Source organism: Vombatus ursinus, unplaced genomic scaffold, assembly GCF_900497805.2.
Source record: "Vombatus ursinus unplaced genomic scaffold, bare-nosed wombat genome assembly UNPS02005236.1, whole genome shotgun sequence".
Taxonomy (NCBI): Eukaryota; Metazoa; Chordata; class Mammalia; order Diprotodontia; family Vombatidae; genus Vombatus; species Vombatus ursinus.
Genome location: NW_020945014.1, coordinates 2,870,658 through 2,893,603, shown reverse-complemented (window position 1 = coordinate 2,893,603; position 22,946 = coordinate 2,870,658).

Below are 22,946 nucleotides of genomic sequence, written 5' to 3'. Positions count from 1 at the left end.
GCTGACACCTCTTTAATACCTCCTAACTCTGGTTAGGCAATACTTGACATTAGTGAGCTCACTGGGGACTCAAAACAGCTCTAAGGGGTAGGTAGAGGAGTGCCTATTAACTCCATTTGCAAATGAAGAAAAACGTCCAGAAAAAGGAAGGTCACAAAGTCAATAAGTGGTATAGCAGGGAGCCCAACCCAGATCTGCAAATCTAGCCCTGTTACAATGATATAAAACTGTATTATTTCACCTGGGTTCTCTGGCTCAAGGTCATTTGCCTACTCCTCCAATCCTAGCCTCCCTCTCAACTAATCCAGAAACCTCCCAATGTTGCTAACTGGCTTGTGGGACACCTTCTATAGTACTATATCTTCCTCGGGCTAACTAGAGACCTCAGTGGATCCTCTCCTCACCAGAGGGAAAGCATGGAAACACCTATGGGGGAGACCAAGGTTCTTCTCTCCTTAAAAATGAGAATAATTCATCCAGGAGCGGAGGACCCTCTGAAGCTTGCCATTAGACAAAATTTCATTTTACACAGCTGTTAGTCAACAAAAGAGGTGATGAGTCAAATCACAGTATAATGGAAAGAATGCTGAACTGGGAGGAAGGAAATCTAACTTCTTCTTCTTCTCCTCTTCCTCCTCCTCCTCCTTCCTGCTATTACTGCTATTATCATTATTGTTATTCTTGAATTATTATCATTTCTTCTAAAAGCTCACATAGCACTTTGTTCCTATTTTTATAATCATAGAATCATAAGATTTGAGGCTGAAATGGCCCATAGAGGTCATCTAGTCTGATACATCTCATTTTACAGGTAAGAAAACTGAGGTTAGAAAGGCTAGGTGACTTACCCAAGAGTACACAGGTCATATGTGGCAGAACCATGATGTAGTTATCAGTAGGTATATAATGAGTAAGATTCCTGGATTTGGAGTCAGGGAACCTGGTTTCATATTCTGGCTTTCGTGTTTAGTCACATAAACTTATCTGTAAAACAGAGACAGTGAAGTTTACATTATATTTATCCCAGAGCTGTTGTGAGAAAAATAATTTATAAGCCACAAAACACATTAAGAAATGAGATTTATTATTACTAATCACATATTTATCTGTGCTTGAGTTTTATACCCATAGTAATCTGTAAATTTCATGTAGGCAAGGACTGAATCTTACTTAAACATTCTATCTCTCCCAGCTCTTAGCACAGGGGTCAGCACATAGAGAGTTAATAGATATTTGTTGAGTTGAATGTAACACCTTAGGGATTGAAAAGTGCTTCCTTTCCCAGGTATCCTATTAAGTAGGTAGGACAAGTGTAGCATCCTTTCTGTGCTACTTTCACGGAGGACAGCTATTGTACTCATAAATTCTAGGGTGCCCTTCATGTCCTAGATTTTATAACTATAGCTCCCAAGCCCCAATTGGTGTGCTTTCCAGCAACAGTCAGCCAATAGATACAATTAGCTCAAAGAAAAGTAGTTTACTAAGATGACATAGTAAAAAATAATAGATACAAAACATTTTTCCACCAAAATATGAGAGGCAATTTCCTACCAATATGTATGGTATCTCTGGGAATATTTGGCACAAATAGAGTACAATGGTAGTGAGGGAGATGCATAGGGAAAACATGTGGCCAAGGCTACTCACTCCTTTGATAAAACGGCTTCAAAGATTTTTCTCTCTTAGTAGAGACCTTACAAAACTCAACTTTCAGTTGCAAGGGATCTCTCTCTCTCTCTCTCTCTCTCTCTCTCTCCCCCCCTCTCCCTCCCCCCTTCCCCTCTCTCTCTCCTTTGCCTTTCTCTTCTCCCTCTTGCTTCTCTTGCTCTGATTCTCTTTCATCTCTGTCTTTCTCTGCCTCTGTCTTTTTCTCTTCCATAACTGGCTCTTTTCTGTGTTGCCTGGGGTCACACTCCTTAAGGCTGCTTCAGTCATCAATTAACTCCTCTAAAGCTCAGTCTCTCTGGGGTGCGTGTTGCTGCTCCCTTAACTGGACCTAGAACTCTCTAGAACTGACTCTTTAACTGCTCAGGGTGGAAAGGCAATGCATACAGTAACCTAAAGGCTTCTCTCCTCTGTGACAAACTGAATGTTTCACAAGTGCTCCTGGGTAAGTAGCTCTGTTGCTAGACACCATGGCCAATATGGGTGTGTGGGAGAGAAATCTTCTCCTCTTCCCTTTATAAGGGTATCTTCCACAGATTACCCCTGGGTTAAACTCCCTTGAACTCTTAAAACGCTGGTATCTTGGCTTCTGACTGTTTTCAAGACTTGGCTTGAAGTACCCAGCCAATTGACCCTTCTGACTCAGTGAGAGAGAGACACATACACACACACACACACACACACACACACACACACACACACACATACAAAGACAGAGAGACAGAGAGAGACACAGACCCAGAAAGAGAAAGAGACAGAGAGAGGCAGAGAGACAGAAATAGAGACAGAGAGAAACAGAGACAGACACACAGACTAAGATAGAAACAGAGACACAGGAACAGAAACAGAGATAGAGAAACAGAGAGAGAAAGGAGGGAGAGAGATAAAGACAGAGACAGCATCAAAGAAACAGAAGAGAAACAGATCAAGAGATAGACAGTGATAGTAACAGTGACACACATACACACAAATACACAGACACACACATATAGACAGAGAGAGAGACACGCAGAAAGACAGACACGCAGAAAGACAGACACTGAGAGAGACAGAGACATAGAGAGAAAGAGAGGCACATAGAGAAACAGAGAGAGAGAGAGAGAGAGAATCAAAGAGACACAAAGAGACAGAGATAGTAACAGTGACAGTGACATACACACAGGAAAACAAATAGAGACAAAGAGAGACAGAGACAGAAACAGAGACAGAGACAGAGACAGTGACAGAGGTAGCCATAGTTTATATAGGCATTAGGTATTACTAGATGCTAACAAATCATCAATTTGCCATATGTGGTTACATCGTGGGATTATATCAACTGAACTGGGATGGGAAAAATGACATTCCTTTTCCCCCCAAGTTAAATGTTTATGCATTTCAATTAAAGTAATTTTTTTGTGGGGAGGACAAAGTATATCTGGGACAGTTCATGAACAATCCAGAAATTACCATGCTGTACAGGAGGAAATTGACACAGAGAAAGCGTGATATCCAAGGTCTCATGGCTAGTCAATGTCAGAGAAAGGATTCAAACACAGATCTGCCTCCAAGTTTGCGATCCTTCCACTATACCATGCTTTCTCTGAGTGAACCCTGACCACCTAGCCCTGCTCTCACAGCTGGTGAAAGGACAAGGTCTCTACTCTCCAGGAGCACATGGTGAAAATAGGGAGAGATTTTGACTGTCTAGGAAACAATGAAGCCAGAACAGACGTAACAAGCTCTAGTTCTGAGAGTACATTGGGATGTACCGTGGATAGTTGAGAAAGGCTTCTTGGAGCCGGTGAGACTTTACTGGCATTCAAAGCCTCCCCTCATCTAGCGGCTACTCACCTTCCCAGACCATCCTCCCAGTTCTACTTCCTCTCAATCGAGGCTGGTCTGCACGCGGTAGGTCCATCTTCTGTGTTTTTCCTTATATAGGCTCCCTTGTCTGGAATTCTTTCCCCATCCCTGATCCTCTCCATTCATCTAATTCCTACATTTCTTCCGCATCCCATACAATTATTACCCCTTCAAGAAAGCTTGCTCCAGCTCAGAGTGAAATGTTCTTTCATCACTTACATTTGTCATTGGCACCATTCACTTAAGAGAGACTGCCTAAAATTATTAGCTACTCCTTAATAACATTATGGAGGGCACGTAGGTGGCATAGTAGATAGAACATGGGGCCTGGAGTCAGGAAGACCTGAGTTCAAATTTGGCCTCAGATGCTTCCAAGCTGTGTGACCTGGGCAAGCCTCTTAACCCTGTTTGCCTCAGTTTCCTCATCTGTAAAATGAGCCAGAGAAGGAAATGGCAAACCACTCTAGTATCTTCACTGAGAAAACCCCAAATGAGGTCATGAAGAGTTGGATATGACTGAAAAAAACAAATAACAACAACAAATATTATGAATGCACATCTATGAAATAAAAGTAGTAAGTGACAATTATATAGGACTTGCTAAGTGACTTATGTATATTCTCTTACATGAACCCCACAATAGCTCTAGGAGATAAGGAATGAAGGTGTTATTAATTCCTTTTGACAGAAGAGGACAACTGAGGCACAGCTAGATTAAATTATTTGCCCAGCAATACACAGTGTCAGATCAAGGATTCAAATCCAGGCATTCCATCTTCAAAAGTCTGTCTACTGCAACATATTAATGCCACTCCATGTACATATCCTGTCTCCTCTAGGCTCAGAGGTGAAATGAGTTGTCCAGTCACATGACTGCTTAATGCTAGAGATGGGATTAGACCCACATCTTTTGACTCCAAGCTTTGGACTCTTTCTATATCCTACATTAGCTGGGCATCTTGAGGAGAGTCACTTGTTCTCTCTGGGTCTCAATTTTCTCCTCCGTACAAAGCATTGGTCTCTTAAGGCTGCTTCCAGCTTGAATATTCCTTGGTCTTATGTTTCCAGGACTGCTCTCTCACCCAATCTGGAAAAAGACTTCATTGCCTTCTTTCTAGGACTCTAAATCCCAGAGTTGCAAATTACTCATTAGTTACTTTTTAATTATTTACATCTATAATTTACTATATTTGCATCTCTGCAATAGGGTTTTTTTTTTCTTATTTTAACCTAGGTTCTTGCTGCAAGCTTTCAATACTAGATCTCAGACTTCTTTTGTTCTTCTGAACTCTTTAATAATCATTGGGCAGGAGGAAAGAAGCATTTATAGAGCACCACCTAAGTGCCAGACACAGTGCTAAGTGCTTTACAAATTATCTCATTTGATCCTCACGACAACCTTGGGAGGGTAGGTGCTGTTTTTAATCCCCATTTTACAGTTGAGGAAAATGAGGCAAACAAAAGTCAAGTAATTTGCCCAGGGTCACCCAGCTAGTAAGGGTCTGAGGTTGGATCTGAACTCAGGTCTTCCTGATGCTAGGGCCAGAATTCTCCCCTAATCTGAAAGACGTCATTGCTTCCTTTCTAGGAGGCTGTGCCACCTAGCTGTCTTGGAATATGGCAGATTAAAAAACAAAAACAAAAACAAAAACAAAAACAAGTTCATAGCATTCTAAGATAAAAGTCAGAAGGATTTGAGAAATTCCTGTAAGTTCCTTAAAGACAGAGACTGCTTTGTTTTTGTCTATCTCCCCATCACTCAATACAGTGCCTTGCACTTAGTAGGTGCTTAATAAATGATCATTGAATTGGTTTTAATTTCATTTTACAGAAACAGAAAGTGAGTATGTGTGGTTTTCAGAGTTGAGCTTACAATAGATAATCTTAGATCATTTCAGGGGAGCATAAGAGACAGTGCGGGACTGTAGGAGTGAGGAAACCTGAATTTCTGTTTTGACTGTGCTACTGGTTATCTGTGTGACTTTAGAGAACTTGGTCCACCTCTCAGGGCTTCAATTAAACTCAATTAAAATGAGGGGAAGAAGGTTGGGTTAAATCATCTCTGATTATCACAGACTCACAGAATTTCAGAGCTGGTCATCTACAATCTGGAGCTAAAGATCAATGACCTTTACAACATCCTCAACAATGCACCCTTCAGTCTTTGTTTGAAATCCTCCAGGGAAGGGGAGCTCACTACCCCATGTCCACAGGGGCAACCCATGGATAGCTTTAATCCTCTCAGAGAGACAAAGCAGCAAAACTGTCAAACAGCTCCAAAGTATCAAAGGTGGGACTGAAATCCAAGGTTACTGATTTCAGGTTTGGGGCCTGTGACAATATCATACTCTGTTAGAGGACTCTGGATTTGAACTCAGATCTTTTGACTCTCAGGTCAGAGCTTTGGTTATTTTTTTCAAATATCATGCTTCCTGTGCACTTGGGGGATCATGGTGCAGTTTGTGGAAGCCCTGGACTTGGAGTTAAGTGTCCTGAGTTCAAATCCTGTCCTTACCATTTACTATTTGTATGACCATGGGTAATGAACAATTTCTCTGACCCTTTAGTTTCATCATCTAGAGAATAGTGATAACAATGTCTTCTATGCCCGTCTCATAGGGTTGTTGTGAGGAAGCATCCAAACTGCTTAGAGGATTGTAGAGCGTGCCATATTGAAGATCAGTTGAAAGAACTAGCGATGTTCAGCCTTGAGAAAAGTAGATTTTTGCTTGATAAAGACAATTGGAATCTGCCAACACTTCTCTTTCCTTCTCCCTTTCTGTTTGTAGAAATAGACTTAGGGTCTGGACTCAGAGTCCTGGACAACAACAATAACAACAACAAACCACAAAACAACAATGTGCCAGTTACCTTGGGGTTAGGAAGAATCCCACTGTAGAAACTTAACCAGCTCTGTGGCCAGGATCTCTCTGGGCCTCAGTTTCCTCATCTGTAAAATGAGTGGATGCAGTCAGATGGTCTTTGACGTCCATCTAGCTTTAGATCTCTGATCTTATGAACATAGAATGTTGAACAGCAGAGCTGGGCAGGACCTCAGCCCCCAGAATCATCCCAAGCTCAATCCACTGCCTCATCTGGTGCCTATCAATATTCTCTCAAACAGACTGAACATGTTCTGATCTGAGTTAACACAGCTCAAGAGCACTTGCAGCTTGGCAAGAATGCCTTTCCTAGGTTAATATAAAAAGCACCACAGCAGCAGTTACTATTCAATTCAGTACCGGGTTGTGAAATAAAACTGGACAGTAAAATTTCTTCCTGCTACCTCCTGACCAGATCGAGCCCTGGAGCAAGGTGCCCTGTGGGTTCTGCTAGGGCTTGGCACTTCCCCCAGGGGTACAGTTGCCTATAATCCATTACCCAGTCTCTACTTGCTATCCAGACTGGCTTATCCCATAGCCTTTTAGAAACTTAGATCTGCACAGCTTCCAGGAAGGGAGTTTCATGCGTCCCGTGACTCACTTCGCCCTGTAGTTCTTGGCGGGCTGGTGACTCTATCAGGCTTTAGTGAAGGGAAAAATAATTCAAAAGAGCTTTGCTGGACAGTTATGACTCATAATGGTAGGCCCAGTGGCTCTCTGAATTATCTCTTGCCCTGAGACTTAGCTCTCACAGTTACTTTTTTTAAAATATTTTTTTAAGGCTTACAAAGCACTTTTATTATAAAAATTCCTGCAGCAGGGTGGGCACTTGTTGATGAGAAGTCAGCATTGCAGCTATTGTTCTTTCTGTTTAACTCCTGAGTTGTCACTTGCCCAAGGCCATAGAGCTAATAAGGTCAATACTCGAAGTTGAACCTTGGGCTCAAGATTCCAAGTTCAGTGTTATTTTCCCATATTGTCATGTCATGGAACATACAATGTTAGGGCTGGGAGGGACTTTACTGATCACTTAGTCTAACCTTCCATTTTCTTTTCCAAAGGACAAAGGAGGAGAATGAAGGCCCAAAGCCGTGAAATTCAAAAGCCCTTCATTTGAGGATATCTGTGTTCTCACATAAGACAAGGCTGTTGATCTCCTGGGAGTGGCAGATCTTCTAATTATTGTCTACTTAACTCATTAGGCACTGGGCCAGTGGCCAGTTCAGGGAACTTAGTTTCAAGGGCATTTCAACATCGTAGAACAAGAGAGGATCTTCAAAGAGAGCATACAGTATCAGAACTAGAAAGGACCTTAGAATATCCATCAGAATGTTAGAGTTAGAAGGGACCTGAGAGACCATCAAATACAAACCCCTCATTTTACAGAGAAGGAAACTAGAGCCCATTGAGAAGAAAGAATTTGTCTCAAGTTGTCTGCATAGAGATGATAATAGAAGACATGAGAGTCACTGCCAATGTTGAGGAAGAGAGGATAGAAACAGAAAAGGAGAGTGTGTTCATACTTCAGGGAGGTTTAAGAAGATCCACTGAAAAAGAGATGACTCAGAGAAAAGGGAGCAGAACTAGGAGAGAAAATAATATCAGTGATGGTAAAAGAGGAGAGGGCATCCGTTAAAACAATGCACTTAACCAGCAGTACCCAAAGCTGCAAAGGGCAAGGATGCTGAGAATTAGAAAAGATCATAGGTGGTTATTAGTAATTGTGGAGGGAAAGTTTCAGTAAAGTGATAGGGATGGAAACCCAGTGTTAAGGGTTGAAGAGCAGTTGGGTAGTGAAGAAGAGATGGTGTGCCTAGACTATGTTTCCTGACGTTGACCTCATTTACAACCTTGAACTCACTCCAATCAACCAGTCCAATGGATAAGTATCCTTTGCTATGTGTTGGGGAGGGTGTTAGGTGCTGGGAATGAAAAGACAAAAAAAAATGAGACAATCCCTGCTCTCATGGAGCCCTAATCCTAACCCTCACCCTATCTAACTCTAAATTTCTACACATCTAAGTGAATGGAGAATAAATGCAAAATCAATTCAACATAGCTATAGAATCAGATAATTTGAAAATTGAAAGGGCTCATTGAGGCCACCATAACAGACCTATTAAGTGGTCCACTCCAGATTTTGTTTGAAGACTTCCAAGGAAGGAGAATACACTCCCTCTTCGGTCAGTTCATTCCACTTCTGGGTAGCTCTTGTTACCAGGAAGCTTTTATTTTCCTTCCTGAAATACAGACTAAATTGTCTTCTTTATAGCCTTTGATCCTGGTTTCCTGATTCTATCCTCTGGAGCCCAATAGAAGAAGTTTAGTCCTTTCTCATGACATTTATGCTTGATAAAGGCTATAATATCTTCTTTCCCCATCACCCTTAGTCTTCATCTGTCTAGGTCAAGCAAACCCAGTTCCTTCATTTAATCTTCATTTGGCATGGGCTCAAGATCCTTCGACATTCTGGTTTCTCTCCTCTGGACAGATTCTCTATACCCTTCTTCAAGGATGGCCCCTAAAACTGAGCACAGTACTGCAGATGAGGTCTGAAGAGAGCATGGTCCAGTGGAACTATCACCTCCCTATTCCTGGAAGCTATAGCCCTCTTAATACAGCTCAACATCGTACTATGTTTTTTCTTCATAAGCTGCCACATCACACAGCTAATTGATATTATGGCTGCAGTACAATAAAAGTCCTGGATTTTTTTTTTATAACACTTCTCCCACATCTCATCCTTATGCAGTTGATTTTATGTACCTTAGTGAAAATCTTTACATTTATTCCTATTCAGTTTCATGTAATTAGGTTCAGCCCAAATGCTCTAGCCCAGTGCTTCTTAAACTCTGGGTCCCCATATGGGGTTGCAACCCACAACTTAGTAAGTGCTGAAGGGGTTACGAATGGAAAAAAAAGCTTAAGAAGCCCTGCTAACCTACTCGGATCCCTTTTGATCTTAACTCTGTGAACCATTTTATTAGCCACTTCTCCCATCTTTGGGTCATCTAAAAATTTGAGTGTGCCATCGACACCTTTATCCAAATCACTGATAAAAATGTTAAACAACATAGGACTAAGCCCAGATACAAAAGTTATTGTAATGGAGGCCTCATGCCAGTCAGTCAACAAACAATTTAACATGCCTACTATGTGCAAGGCACTTTGTTACATGCTGGAGATACCGAAAAAGTCTCTGTTATCAAGGCATTCTTATAGTTCAGTGGGGGAAACAATATGCAAACAGCTTTGTACAAAGAAGATATAGACAGGACAAAATGGAGATAAACCACAGAGGAATTAAAAGGGGGATCAGAAAAGGCATCCTATAGCTGGGACTTGAAGGGAGACGGGGAAACGAGGAGGCAGAGAGGAGGAGGGAAAACATCCCAAGCAGAGTTGGGAGGTAGAATGTTTGGTTCAAGGAACACCAAGGAGGCATTTGGTAGGATTGAGGAAGGCTTCATAAATGAAGTAATGCCTGACATACATCTTCATGGAAGGGAGGGACTCTAAAGCACGGTTGAGAAGGGAATGCATTCCAGCCCTAGGACTCAGAGAGAGAAAGTCCCAGAGACGGGAGCATACGGGTGTGTGTGTGTATATGTGTATATATATATATATGTGTGTGTATATATATATGTGTATATATATATGTATGTATATATATATGTGTATGTGTATATATATATATGTATGTATGTATGTGTATATATATATGTATACAGATGGATAGATAGATATAGATATAGATGTAGATATGGATAGATAGATATAGATGGATATAGATATGTATGCATACACAAATATGTAGGTATATATGTTATACATATATATGTGTGTGTATATCTATATCAATATATCCCAGAGAAACAGAGGGAAGGCCAGTTTGGCTGCACTGAAGATTGAATCAAAATGAATAATATGCACAGATCTAAGGATGGAATGAACCACAGAGGTCATCTAGTTCAACCTCATCATTTTAGAGTTGAGAAAACTGAGGAAGAGGGAGGTTCAAAAACTTTTCAAGGGTTCCTCTCCCACTGTAACATTCCATTTCAGTGGTAGATGTGGGATTCAAACTCAGCTCTCAAGGCTCCAAGTTTTTTTTTTTTTAAAGGCGATCAGGGTTAAGTGACTTGCCCAGGATCACTTAGTAAGTGTCTGAAGCCAGATCTGAACATGGGTCCTCCTGATTCCAGGGTTGGTGATCTATTCACTGTACCACCTAGCTGCCACTGATTCCAAGTTTAGTGGAAAACTTCAGGCAGCCTTTACTCTCCAACCAAATTGTGAGTCTCCTAAGGATGGCAACCACATCTTCTCTCCTGTGTCCCCTAAGATTAGCTGAGCACAGAGCTGCCTAGGAGACTCTGATTTAGTAAAGATTTTGAAATGAATGAAATTTAACGAAGGCCTTAGAGGAGCCAGAGATGGTGAGAAGGATTCTTTCCTGAGAGCAGAGAAAGCAATAGCCGGGCAGTATCTTTGGAAGTGGAATAACAGAACTGCAGAATATCTAATTGGGAGGACCTTATAGCATACTGAATGGAATGCCAGAGATGAAAGGACCTTATTAATGATAACAGCTAACATTTATACGGCTCTTTAAAGTTTACAAGATGCTTTACATGTTATCTCTTTTGATTCTTACAACAATTCCATGAGGTAGATGCTATTATTATCCCCATTTAACAAATAAGGGCAAGTCACTTAATGCTGTTTACCTCAGTTTTCTCATCTGTAAAATGAGATGGAGAAGGAAGTGGCAAACCACTACAGTATCTTTGCCAAGAAAACCCCAAATGGAGTCAAAAAGGGTCAGGCATGACTGAAGATGACTAAACTTCCTGACTCCAGTGCTCTATCCACTGTGCTAGAAGCTGCCTCAATTTCCTCATCTGTCACAAGATGGGGTTGTACTCAGTGATTTCCAAGTCCCCTTCTTGCTTTGACATTCTTTGATTAGGTTATTCTGATGATCAAAGGGAAAGAACTGTAGTCTGGGAGTTGGAAAATACAAGCTTCAGTCCAATCTGCTGCTGACTCTCTCTATGCTGCCTTGGATGGTTACTCCCCCTTCTTAAAGCCTGTCTCCTCATCTTTCTAATGAGGGGATTAGACCTAAGGTCTCTAAGTCTCTCTCTCTCTCTCTCTCTCTCTCTCTCTCTCTCTCTCTCTCTCTCTCTCTCTCTCTCTCTCTCTCTCTCTAGCACTCAGTAACATTCCATAGTTCTAGGATCCTGTGACCTCTTAGACCTTGACATCAGTCCACATCTCCCAACACTGCAAAGGAATGAGGCAGGGAGAATGTGACTAGGAATAGCAATTATCAAGGAATACAGCTTCTATTCTATTCTATTCTATTCTATTGATTGGCTGTCAAGCTCTGATTGGGGAAATTACCAATTAATGCCAACTCAATTGGCCTCCAAGGGATTGTCAGTGTATGCAAGAGAATGATTTTCTGGGAAGACAAGTGTTTGGAGGGGGTTTGGAGGAGGGAGGGGATGAAGGGTGTTATTTAATGGGCTCAATTGAATGAGAATATCTCATTTGTCAAATGAGAAGTTTGGACTAGATGAGGTCTAAGGTTCTTTCCTACTCTAATATTCTCTATGCAGTGTTCTAAAGTCCCTTCCACTTCTGTCTTCTATATTTTAAGGTTTCCTTTAGCTCTAACAATACATTATGTTCTAAGGTCTTTTCTGAATTTGGTATTCTGTTTTCTTAGACCCATTTTAATTTGAACAATATGCTCTATTTCTAAGGTCCATATGTATGTACGTAGATATGTGCATACAATACACACATACATACTTATACACATATACATACACACATGTACATACACACATGTGTGCATGTATATATGTGTGTATATATAATGTGTATATATACACATATATATGTATACATATATACATATATATGTATACATATATATACATATACATACATATATACATACATATATATATATATGTACACACACACACACATATATTTATATTCCTCCTGAAGGTCTCTCTCTGCTCTGACATTCACTGTTCTATGTTCTAAGGAAGATTAGAATGGTAGCTTAGTGGTGGCTGGGGAGGTGCAATGGATAAAGCCCTGACCTGAAGTAGATAAGACCTGAGTTCAAATGCTGTCTCAGATACCTTGGGCAAGTCACTGAACCTTTCTCAGTTTCCTTATCTGTTGTTGTTCAGTTGGTTTATCGTGTCTGACTCATGACCCCATTTGGGGGTTTCTTGGCAAGGAAACTATCATTTCCTTTTCCAGCTCATTTTGCAGATGAGGAAACTAAGGCAAACAGGGTTAAGTGACTTACCCAGGATCATACAGCTAGTAAATTTCTGAGGCCAAATCCAAATGCCCATCTTCCTGACTCCAAGCCCAGAGCTCTATCCACTGCATTTCTTAATTGCTTTAGGAAGACCTGAGTTCAAATCCAGCCTCAGATACTTTCTAGCTGTATGACCATGGACAAGTCACTTAACCTCTGTTTACCTCAGATTCTTCAACTGTAAAATGGGGATGATGATACCACCTCCCAGGGTTATTGTGAAGAGAGATAATATTTGTTAAAAGCACTTAATACAATACCTGGCACTAAATCAACGCTTTTCCCCTTACTCTTCCCCCCTAGGCTTGAGGCCCAGAAGAGGGAGCACCAAGCCTGCAGCCTCACAGCTGCCCAGTGGCATCCTTGAGATGATCTAGCTTTCTTTCAACTCTGCCTAATGGGCAGTTACTGTTCTGATCATAACAGTAGCTCAAGATGTCATTTGGGATGAATTCAATAATTTGCACAAGATTTCGTAAATTAAACCGAACCATGGTCTTATGCTGCTTCTTCCTCCATCACAAGGACTGCCTCAGGGGAAGGGCACTGTGGGGCAGTGCCATGTAGAAGATATCATTCTAGACTTAGAGTCAACGGACCTAGAATGACTTCCTGGTTCTGACCCTTGTTCTGTTGCCTTTGTGAGCCCTCTGTCGACGTAGAGCATTCCAAGCTTGCCTACTCCTGCTGCTGCTGCTGCTGCTGCTGCTCATACTCCAACTGCTTTTACTGGTTGTAGGAACTTAAATGAGTTTTGGAGTCTTCCCAGAGGTTCAGATTCCTCATCAGTACAATGGCAACAACCTCATGAGAGTGCAAGGATTTCACCTGGAGAGACAACATAACATGGTGGACAGAGTACCAAGTTTAGAGGAAAGAAGGACTGATTTCCAGTCCTGTCTGTGACACCTACTAGCTATGTCATAAGGACAAGAGAGCTACCCTCTCAGTTCCCCAAGCGACTCTTCATAAGCAGAGGAAACTGAGGCAGCACAGTGGCACAGTGGACAGAGAGCTGCACATGGACTTAGGAAGACCTGAGTTCAAATCTGATTTTTTGTCCTTCATTTCAAAGAGGACCAATGACTGATGACTTGCATGTAAACTGGATTTAAGTGAGGTGGAGTTGCACAGTTATCAGCCTCATTCTTTCTTCCACAGTCATTGAAGTACAGTGGTAAGACAAACGTCAAGATGACTGGTGATGGCCCAAGATTCAGAGGATGAACTTGGCATCTTCGTTGTCTGACCAAGCTCTAAGTGTTTCATAGCACCTGCTTTAGTTCCCTTGGTAGCGGTTGAAACAAATTGTTCTCATCTGCCCATGCCACCAGGGGAAGTCTTCACATGCTTGGAGTAGATACCGTCTAACTCAGTGACAAGTTTGAAGCCTGTTGGTTACCCTCAACCTGGTTTAGCCCATCTACTGAGACGGTTTTACCGTGGTGTAGCCATTGTGTATGCTACAGCTTCTTGGAGCCAAAGATGAGAACTGGGTGAAGGTGGACATCAAAGGTAAATGAGCAGCCCTGAAAAGCCTCAGCAAGCCCCAACACCAGAGGTGTTGTCACTTCCTGAAGAGCCCATATACCCCAAATCTGACCTAGACACCTACTAGTTTCATGACCCTAGCCAAGTCACTTAATCTCAGTCTATCTCAGTTTACTCAACTATAAAATGAGGGTAATAATCATATCTAATTCCCAGGGTTATTGTAAATATGAGATAATATTTGTAAAGGTTTTTGTAAAACTTAAGTTTCTATGTAAGTGCTAGCTATTATATATCATATATAATATAATAATTATATATAATAAATCATATATATACATAATTGTAGGGAGGGGAGAGAAGTGAGGGAAGAAGCATTTATTAATGCCCTACTATGTGCTAGGCACTGTGCTAAGCACTTTACAGATACTATTTCATTTGTTTGCAGACCAATAGGTGATTAACATCAATGGAGTACGTTTCTGAGTCATAAATTCTACGTGCTAATGAAATCATAGGTCTGGATTCTAAAAATGAAAACAAAAACAATATCAACAATAAAACAGAAATACTCAGAAGTGTGCTACTTACCTCCTGGGGCTGTTTTTGAGGAAAGCACTTTATAAACTTCAGACTACTATTGAAATTGGGGGTATTTTTATTATTGTCCATAAAACTTTATCGACATTCAATTTGATTGATTTTTAGTAACTAAAGCCCTGTGTGGGTGGAAACAAAACCTGCCCTTTTTCTTCCTTTCTCAGAAAAAGGAGCAAGCCAGGCAGGCCTAGGCATATGTGAATGTGGTGCGGGTTAGCTCTGCAGTCAGGATGGCCGAGATGACACATTTGTCAAAATTATAGCCCAATTAGGCAGCTTTAACTGGTGTCTAATACTGCAGCTAATGTAATCACGGGGTAATATCACTTAGAGATGTGCTGCTGAGTGATTAAGCAAAGGCCTGGAACAGGAGGGGACCTGTGATGAATTGTTTCCTAGAGGGGAGCTCTTGGAGGCTGGTGAAGTGACTTGAAACTGTAATCTCACCAGTCTCCTGAGCCCTCAGATGATAATGGTTTAAATTAATTCAGCCAGGACCAAATTTGATGATAGCGGTTGAGGACAGGGCAAGTTTTGGTCAGAATTCTCAGGTATGAAAAGTTTGGTTTGGGGAGAACCTCTACTCCCTCCATGACTTTACAATTCTATGATGCTGTCATTTTTTTTTTTTTTTTTGCAAAATGTTGGTTATGGTATTAATGGTGATAATGCTGCTGCTGCTGCTGATGACTGTCATGATCAACATAGTGGTGATGGAGCTGCTAATAACAGTGAAGGCAGTGGCAATAATGATGAGAGTGATATCCATGACGGGTATAACAGTACTTACATTTCTATACATTTTTAAGATTTACAAAATAATACTCATGTGGAAGTGCACATTTTAATATTTTCATTTTATAGTTGAGAAACTTGGGTCAGAGAAATGAAGGTACTTTCCATTATTACAACCTACTAAGCATCCAGCGTTGGCTAGGATGATGATAATGCCTCCTATTGATAGAATCTACAATAATCTTAGAGATGGGAGGGGTCTCAGAGGTCTTCTTATCCAGCCCTTCAAGAATTGCTTTTATGACTTCACTTTAAACAAAACTGTCCAGTCTCCATTTGAATATCACATAAGGGGGGAAGAATGTTAGATTGAGAATCAGATGACCCGGGTATGAATTTCAGTCCTAGTGTTTTTCTGGGTTACCTTGTGCAACTCATTTTCTCTGGATGGGCCCAAATATCCTGATCTATAAAATAAAAGGATTGGTTAATTTCTCAAGTCCTTTTTATTTTGAAATCCTATGGAACTTTCAGTCATGGAGAACTCACAAAGTCCTAAGGATACCCATTCCATTTCTGTACACTTCTGAGTGTTAGGAAGATTGACTTATGTTGGGCTGAAATTTGCCTCTTTGTAAATAAGCAGACAATATCTAATACTCCTTTCACAGGTGAAATAAGGCAAGACATTCTAAAAAAGGGAGTTTGCCAGTTTTGCTGGACTCTAACAGGTAAGACAGAGCCAGTGTAGAATAAGTTAGGTTGGAGCCAGATTGATTCCCCCCAGCTGTTAGCGCCTGATCCTTATAATTATCTTATATGTATTTTGCATATACCTGTATGTGTATGTGCTGTCTCCTCTGGCAAGAATGTAAGCACCTTGAGGACAAGAACTGTATGCTTTTGTCTTTGTATTCTCAGTACAAGGCACAAGACCGGTCATATAATAAGTGCTTTATAAATGCTTGATGATTTATTGGTTGACCTGAAATAATGAGTTTATACTTTAAACTATGGGCAATGGTAAATTGGTTAATTAACCCTTAGTGTCTTTTTTTTTAATACTGGTTCTCCCCATCTCACTCAGTCTAGGAGTACAGTGATCACTTACGGTCCCAGTTCCACTGCTGATTGTCACAGAAGCTTTGACCTATTCCATTTCTGATGTAGGCTGGTTTGTTCCTCCTTAGGTCACCTAGCAGCCCCTGCTCCCAGGGCTTCACCATATTGATGCCAGACTTAAAACTGGCTAGTTTATTGGCTTAGCATACTGTAGCTCAGAACTCCCAAGCTCAAGTAATCCAGCAACCTCAGGCTCCCTGGTAGCTAGGATTACAACTAGACACCACCATTCTTGGCTACTTGCTGATTCCATCTTATGGAAATCTGAAAAGTTCTCATAGCATAGAGGTGATTGTAGATGCCTAAAAGTTACATTGACAGAATATACATTCTGGCAGCTTCAATTACGTTGAACAGTGACAGGATTTGCCTGAGGATCTGCTTAGCTAATCACTGAAAGGCTCATCATGATAGTTGGGCCACTCAGTGATGAAATAAAGCCAAACACAAAATTCTCCTCAGTCACGCACGCCATCCCTCCCTCCCTTTCTACTTCCTTAGGGACTGGGGCAGAAATGGCATCAGATGATGCTAATAATCTTACAGATTTACAATAGTTTATAGATACTAGTTTAACTCTTGATACTCTAAATGAGACCTTTATGCAGCCACCAACAAATGGAAGAACTGAATCATAGCAATATTGACATTCTTGCTATAAATGAAACCACAAAGCATGAGAAAGGTGTAACTAAAATGGCAGGCTGACTCATAGGTCTTTCTCGTAGATACAAATAGCGGTGTTAACTTCATCACATCCCTTAAAGCCAAAGAAATATAATTTCATGGGATACCTTTTCATTGTACCTTGAAGTGCTCATGGGGAGAATTAATAAGAAGACTACTTCGAAGAAAATTATAGTTAATGTGCCCACAGTCATTGCAGTAAATGAAGAAAGGGAAACTCTACAGAGTTTGATAAAGTCTTCCAAATTGAGTGCCCATGTACCATGATACTTGATGACAATGATTAGGCATATTTCAGAGAGAAGATAATGTGAAAAATATTGATCATGAAGCTTTAGGGTTAAGAAGTGAATGACTTCAAAGGCTAGTAGACTATTTAGAAGGCTCACAACTGTATTTTTAAAAACAACTATTTCTTCAAAAATAATGTTGAAAGGTAATGGACATGGTGACCGTCACGTAATATTATAAGAAATGAAATGTTTTAACTAAGTTGACAGGAAAAGGCTACTTACTGATGTGGGAGTAATTTTTTGAATCAGTGATCTGTATACAGTCAGACCATGGACTAGTTATAGCAAATGTCAAAATCAACACCATATGGAAAGAAAGAATAAAGATGAAAATAACACATTACATTCAATTGGAATAACTTCAACTTGACCTATTCAAATAAAAATAATCCTTGCTTAAAAATAATAAATGGACAAACATAAAGCAATTGATTTTAGTCATCATCATTTCCTGTAGCGGTATGACTGATAGGAATCACAAACAACAGAGAAGAAAATGAAAGCCCAGAAATCATGCAAGGCAGCGCATTGATCTCCTTGACAAGTACAGTGACATGACCGCTGAGGTCAGCTGTTGGGTCATAACATACAGATTTTTCTAGAAAACAATATGGTGGATGATGGCAGACATTTATGACAGGTAGGGCCTTACAAAGTAGCAAAAGGCAATGGAGGACAAAACACATCTTTAGAGTGTTTGGCATGAGACATAACTAAGCAAAATCAACTTAGGAGCATTTGTAGAAGGAAGACAAGTAGATGCAAAATGGAACAGACTTTTCATAGTCTCCATGACAATCTATTATTATTATCATCATGACGGTGGAGTAACAAATGATGAAACTGAAAAGACATTGGAGAAGTTGAAGTTGGAAAGATGAGTTGGACAAGAAGAAATCCTTTGGGAAACATTCCAGTTTAAAAGCATTCAAAGAGGCAGACAATAAGAGTAATAGCTGGGAAGCCCAGAGGTTACGCTGGTACACAAAATGGCTATAGAATGTTTTTCACCCTCTCAAGTATTTTTGCCTCTCCCTTCATGGGGGAGGGCTTTTATGTGAGCTTTAGATACACCTATTTATGTGTTTTCTACATACTTATATATGTACATATTGTCTGCCCTGGTTAGAATATAAGTCCCTTGAGGGCATGGGCTGTTACATTTTTGTCTTTGTATCACCAGTGCCTAGAGCTCCATAGGATGCCTAGTACAAGCTTAATTTATGCTTGCTTGATGAATTGATAGGGTGCTTCCTCTTTGGGGGAGTTTTGGAAAGACACCTTGGACACGCAGGGTGCCAGGGAGTTTACTATTCTGGGCAATGCTTCAAGTTGCCTTATCAAAACAGTATTTCTGAGAGAGGTGACAGTCATTTAAACTTTAGTGGTACCTTGACTCTCTAATACAGGGGTTATCACACCTTTCTTGTGTCACGGCCTTTTTTGTTAGTACGGTGAAGGGACCCCTTTGCAAAATCATACTTTAGGATGCATAAATTAAATACATAGATTACAAAAGAAGCAATTATAATAAAATACAGTTGTTAAAATATATATTTTTTAAAAATAGGTTCACATGTCCCAGTTTAAGAACCTCTGTTCTAATCCATCATTTATAACTGTCAGAATAATACAAATAATGTCCACATTTCTCAAAACTCTTTAATGGCCCTATTATTATTAACAACCCTATTGTTTACTGAGTAAAGTTCAATCACATTTGTGTTCATTCAAGGCACCCTTTAACCTGCTGTCTCCTTACCTTTCCAGTATAACTATCTTCTACATATTCAACAGCCTACTCTAATTTTACAGTTCATTCCCCACCCTGCCCTCCCTATGTCCACCCAGGCTCTCCTGCCTTTGTTTTTGTATTTTCCTAGGCCTAGAATGCCTAGCCATCCCTTCTTGAATTCTTGGCCATCCTTTAAAGCCCAACTCAAGTACCACCTTCTCTAGGATATCTTCCCTGGGAAATGAGAACCCATTTTCAGCAACAGACTACTCCCACCCCTTGGACCTCACATGGTCTTTTGCTCGTGCCTCTCAAATATCCCTTTCTGTTCTGCTATAAGCTCCATCAGGATCTGGACCAAGTCTTACCTACACTTTGTTTCCCCTTCTGTTGGGCACAGAGCTTTGAATGATTAATGATTGTTTGTTTAATAAATGTTTGCTGTATTCATGCATATATGAACAAATGAATGAATGAAGGGATGGATGTTGAATGTAAATTTGATGCACAGTTGAAGGAGCTTGGGATGTTTAGCTGGAGAAGATAAGGCTCAGGGGAGATATTATGGCTCTTTTCAAGTATTCGAAGGGTTGTCATGGGGCAGAGGGAGCAGACTTTGTTCTGTGCGGCCCCAAAGGGCATAATTAGGAGCAAAGGGTGGAAGCTGTAGAGAGGTAACTTTCGGCAAAGAATAAAGAAAGTCTTCTGAACAATGAGAGTCAGCCAAAAACAGAATGGGCTGCCTCAAGCAGTAGTCAGGTCCCCCATCCCACGGAAGGTCTTCAAGTAGTGTCTGAACGACCACTCGGATCAGAGGTGTTGTAGAAAGCATCGATGATTTGGGTAGGGGTCAGATTCCTGTTTAGAGTGGAGCTTGAAATAAATAATGCCTAAGGTTACTGCTGCCCTTAGGAGTCTATGTTTTATGATTCTGACAGAATCCTTTCTTAAAAAGGAGGTTAGATGGAACCAAAGGGCAGTTTACCAGCGTCCCTCAGGGCAGCTTGGCTCCCCAGAAATCACTTGACCTTCCCTGCATAAGCGGCTCCTCCAGCCCTCCCTCATTAGTTGGTCCCTGGAGCCCCTGACTCATTGAAGTTGCTTTTCCTCTGAATCCCCTCTCATTTGTCAACAATCTTTCCCTATCGAGCTGTTATTGAATGTCTCTAGGAAGACTGTATGTATGGCTGGAACTAATTACCCTCCCTTACTCCCTCTACTCCCAGGGAACTGATGCTGAGGAAGTTTTCATTCTGACAACATGTCAGGTTTTCACTCTGGGAGTGGCAGAGGTCTGTGAGGGAATGTGTTCTACTTTGCAAAAAAATGTTGGGTGATGGCAGAGGGAGTATTGGCCCGAGGGACCACGATGCCTGGGTTTATGTCTTCACCTTGCCTCACTCTGCCTGCCCTTGTGGAGCTTATACTGGGTGGTAGAAGCAGCATGGTAGATTAAGATTTTCATGGGGCAAGGAGTCTGGAGGCCTGGGTTCAGTTCCCAGCTCCATGACTCATAACTTTGTTGTTGTTAAATTGTTTCAGTTGTGTCTGACTCTTTATGACCCTGTTTGGGGTTTTCTTGGTGAAGATACTGGACTGCTTTGCCATTTCCTTCTCTAGTTCATTTTTACAGATGAAGAAACTGAGGCAAACAAGGTTAAGCGATTTGCCCAGTCACACAGCTGGTAAGTGTCTGAGGCTGGATTTGAACTCTGGAAGATGAGTCTTCCTGATTCCTTCTTCCCCTGTCATCCTTCATATAAGTGTGACTAGCATTCATTTCTCTGTGTTCTATTTTTCTGTTAAAGACTTCCTCTGACTGATCTTATTTCTCATAAACATCTGTGGTTGATTCTGCCTCTTACGTGTCCTTATGTCCCTTTATTCACAGTATGAAGGTGTGGGGCAGTGGTGTGTTGATAAATGTTTAACAACTATGAAAAAAAATGCACCGCTCACTTTTAATTGGAATTATTAACATTTTCTCTTATTTTTTTAAGTCTAGAAAATCAATAAAACTATGACTCAAATCCATATTTATGTTTGTCAATTTCTAAGGTGCAAATGCTCACTTAGAAATATTTAACACCTGGCTCTGGTTTGAACTGTACCCAGCATGCCCTTAATTAGGCAGAACCTGCAAGCCACAAGGGGCAGAGGGACCTTTCCTAGAGCAGGGCTAGGATCTCAGTCCTTCAGCCTGCTGGTAGACTTTCCTCTCTCTAATTGGGTATATCATCACAAACTATTCCTATGTTTCATAACTACATTCCCAAGGGTAGAATTTCTACATCTGGGCATCAGAGCGCGAGCCTCATCTGGTGACCATCAGGGTTACATGTAAAATGAGGGGGTTGGACCAGATGGCTTCTGAGGGCCTTCCTGGCTGTAGGGACCTAGGATGCTATGACGTTGTGCAAATTATTCTGTGTGCCTCAGTTTTCTCATCTGTAAAAGAATAATAGGACGGTATGGTAGAAAGAACATTCCATTTGAAATCAGAAGACCCAAATTCAAATCCTAGCTCTATCACTTACTACCTTTGCAACTGGGCAAATCACTTTATTTCTCCAGGCAAACCTCAGTTTCCTCCAGTGGAAAGTGAACAGGACTTGTCAATCTCGGGTTTCTTCCAGCTCCAAATTCTAGAAATCCTATTTAGTGTCTTGGACCTAGTTTTCGCATCCAGCTTAGTTGGACTTGGTGATATCCAAGGCCCCTTTGGCTTGGGCATTCCTTATATTATGCTCTAATTTGCTTCTTATCTCTAATAGGCTATTTTTTTTTAAATTTCTAAAGTCCCTTCCAGATTTAACAACCTATGTTCTAGCTTCCAAAGTGGCCTTCATTCCTAAAATTCTGTGTTCCAAGATGTCCCCCAGCTCTGAGATTCTATGTTCCATGTTCAAAAGTTCCTTCTCGTTCTGATTACTTATGGTTTTATGATCGAGTTGATAGACATGACTGGGCACCCAAACAGTAGGAAGTATAATGGAACAGTGAGTCTGGCCTCAAAGCCAGGAAGATTTAATTCAAATCCACCCTCTGACACATGCAGTCTGTATGACCCTGGGCAAGTCACTTAACTTTTCAATAATCTAGGCAACTCCTTAAGACTGTAAGTAACAAAGAAAGTGCCAATTTGAATTGGTAAAGGAACTGTCCTCACTCAGGATTTCCTCCCATCGGTGAAATCATAGGACTAATCCCTCTCCTTCTCCCTATGGTCAAAGGTTCCTGTCAACTCTTGTTATTCTATGCTTTTATAATCCAAAGGTGATTTGTGTCACCTGGTACTTTAAATCTTCTTAGAAGAAAGGATGACATAAACCAACCCTGTTTTTATCTCTAAACAAGAACCTGTGGAAAATTCAACCTCAAAAGAGTGTTGCATGGAAGGCAAAATCAGGTACCAAAAGGGAGGTCATTGATCCTAGGAGACCAAAGGCAGGGTGGATTACCACCCTAGGGAAAGTTTATGCAGCAACAGAAATTTCTTGGTTTCTTTGACTGTGGAGTTTTCAGATAACAAGTGA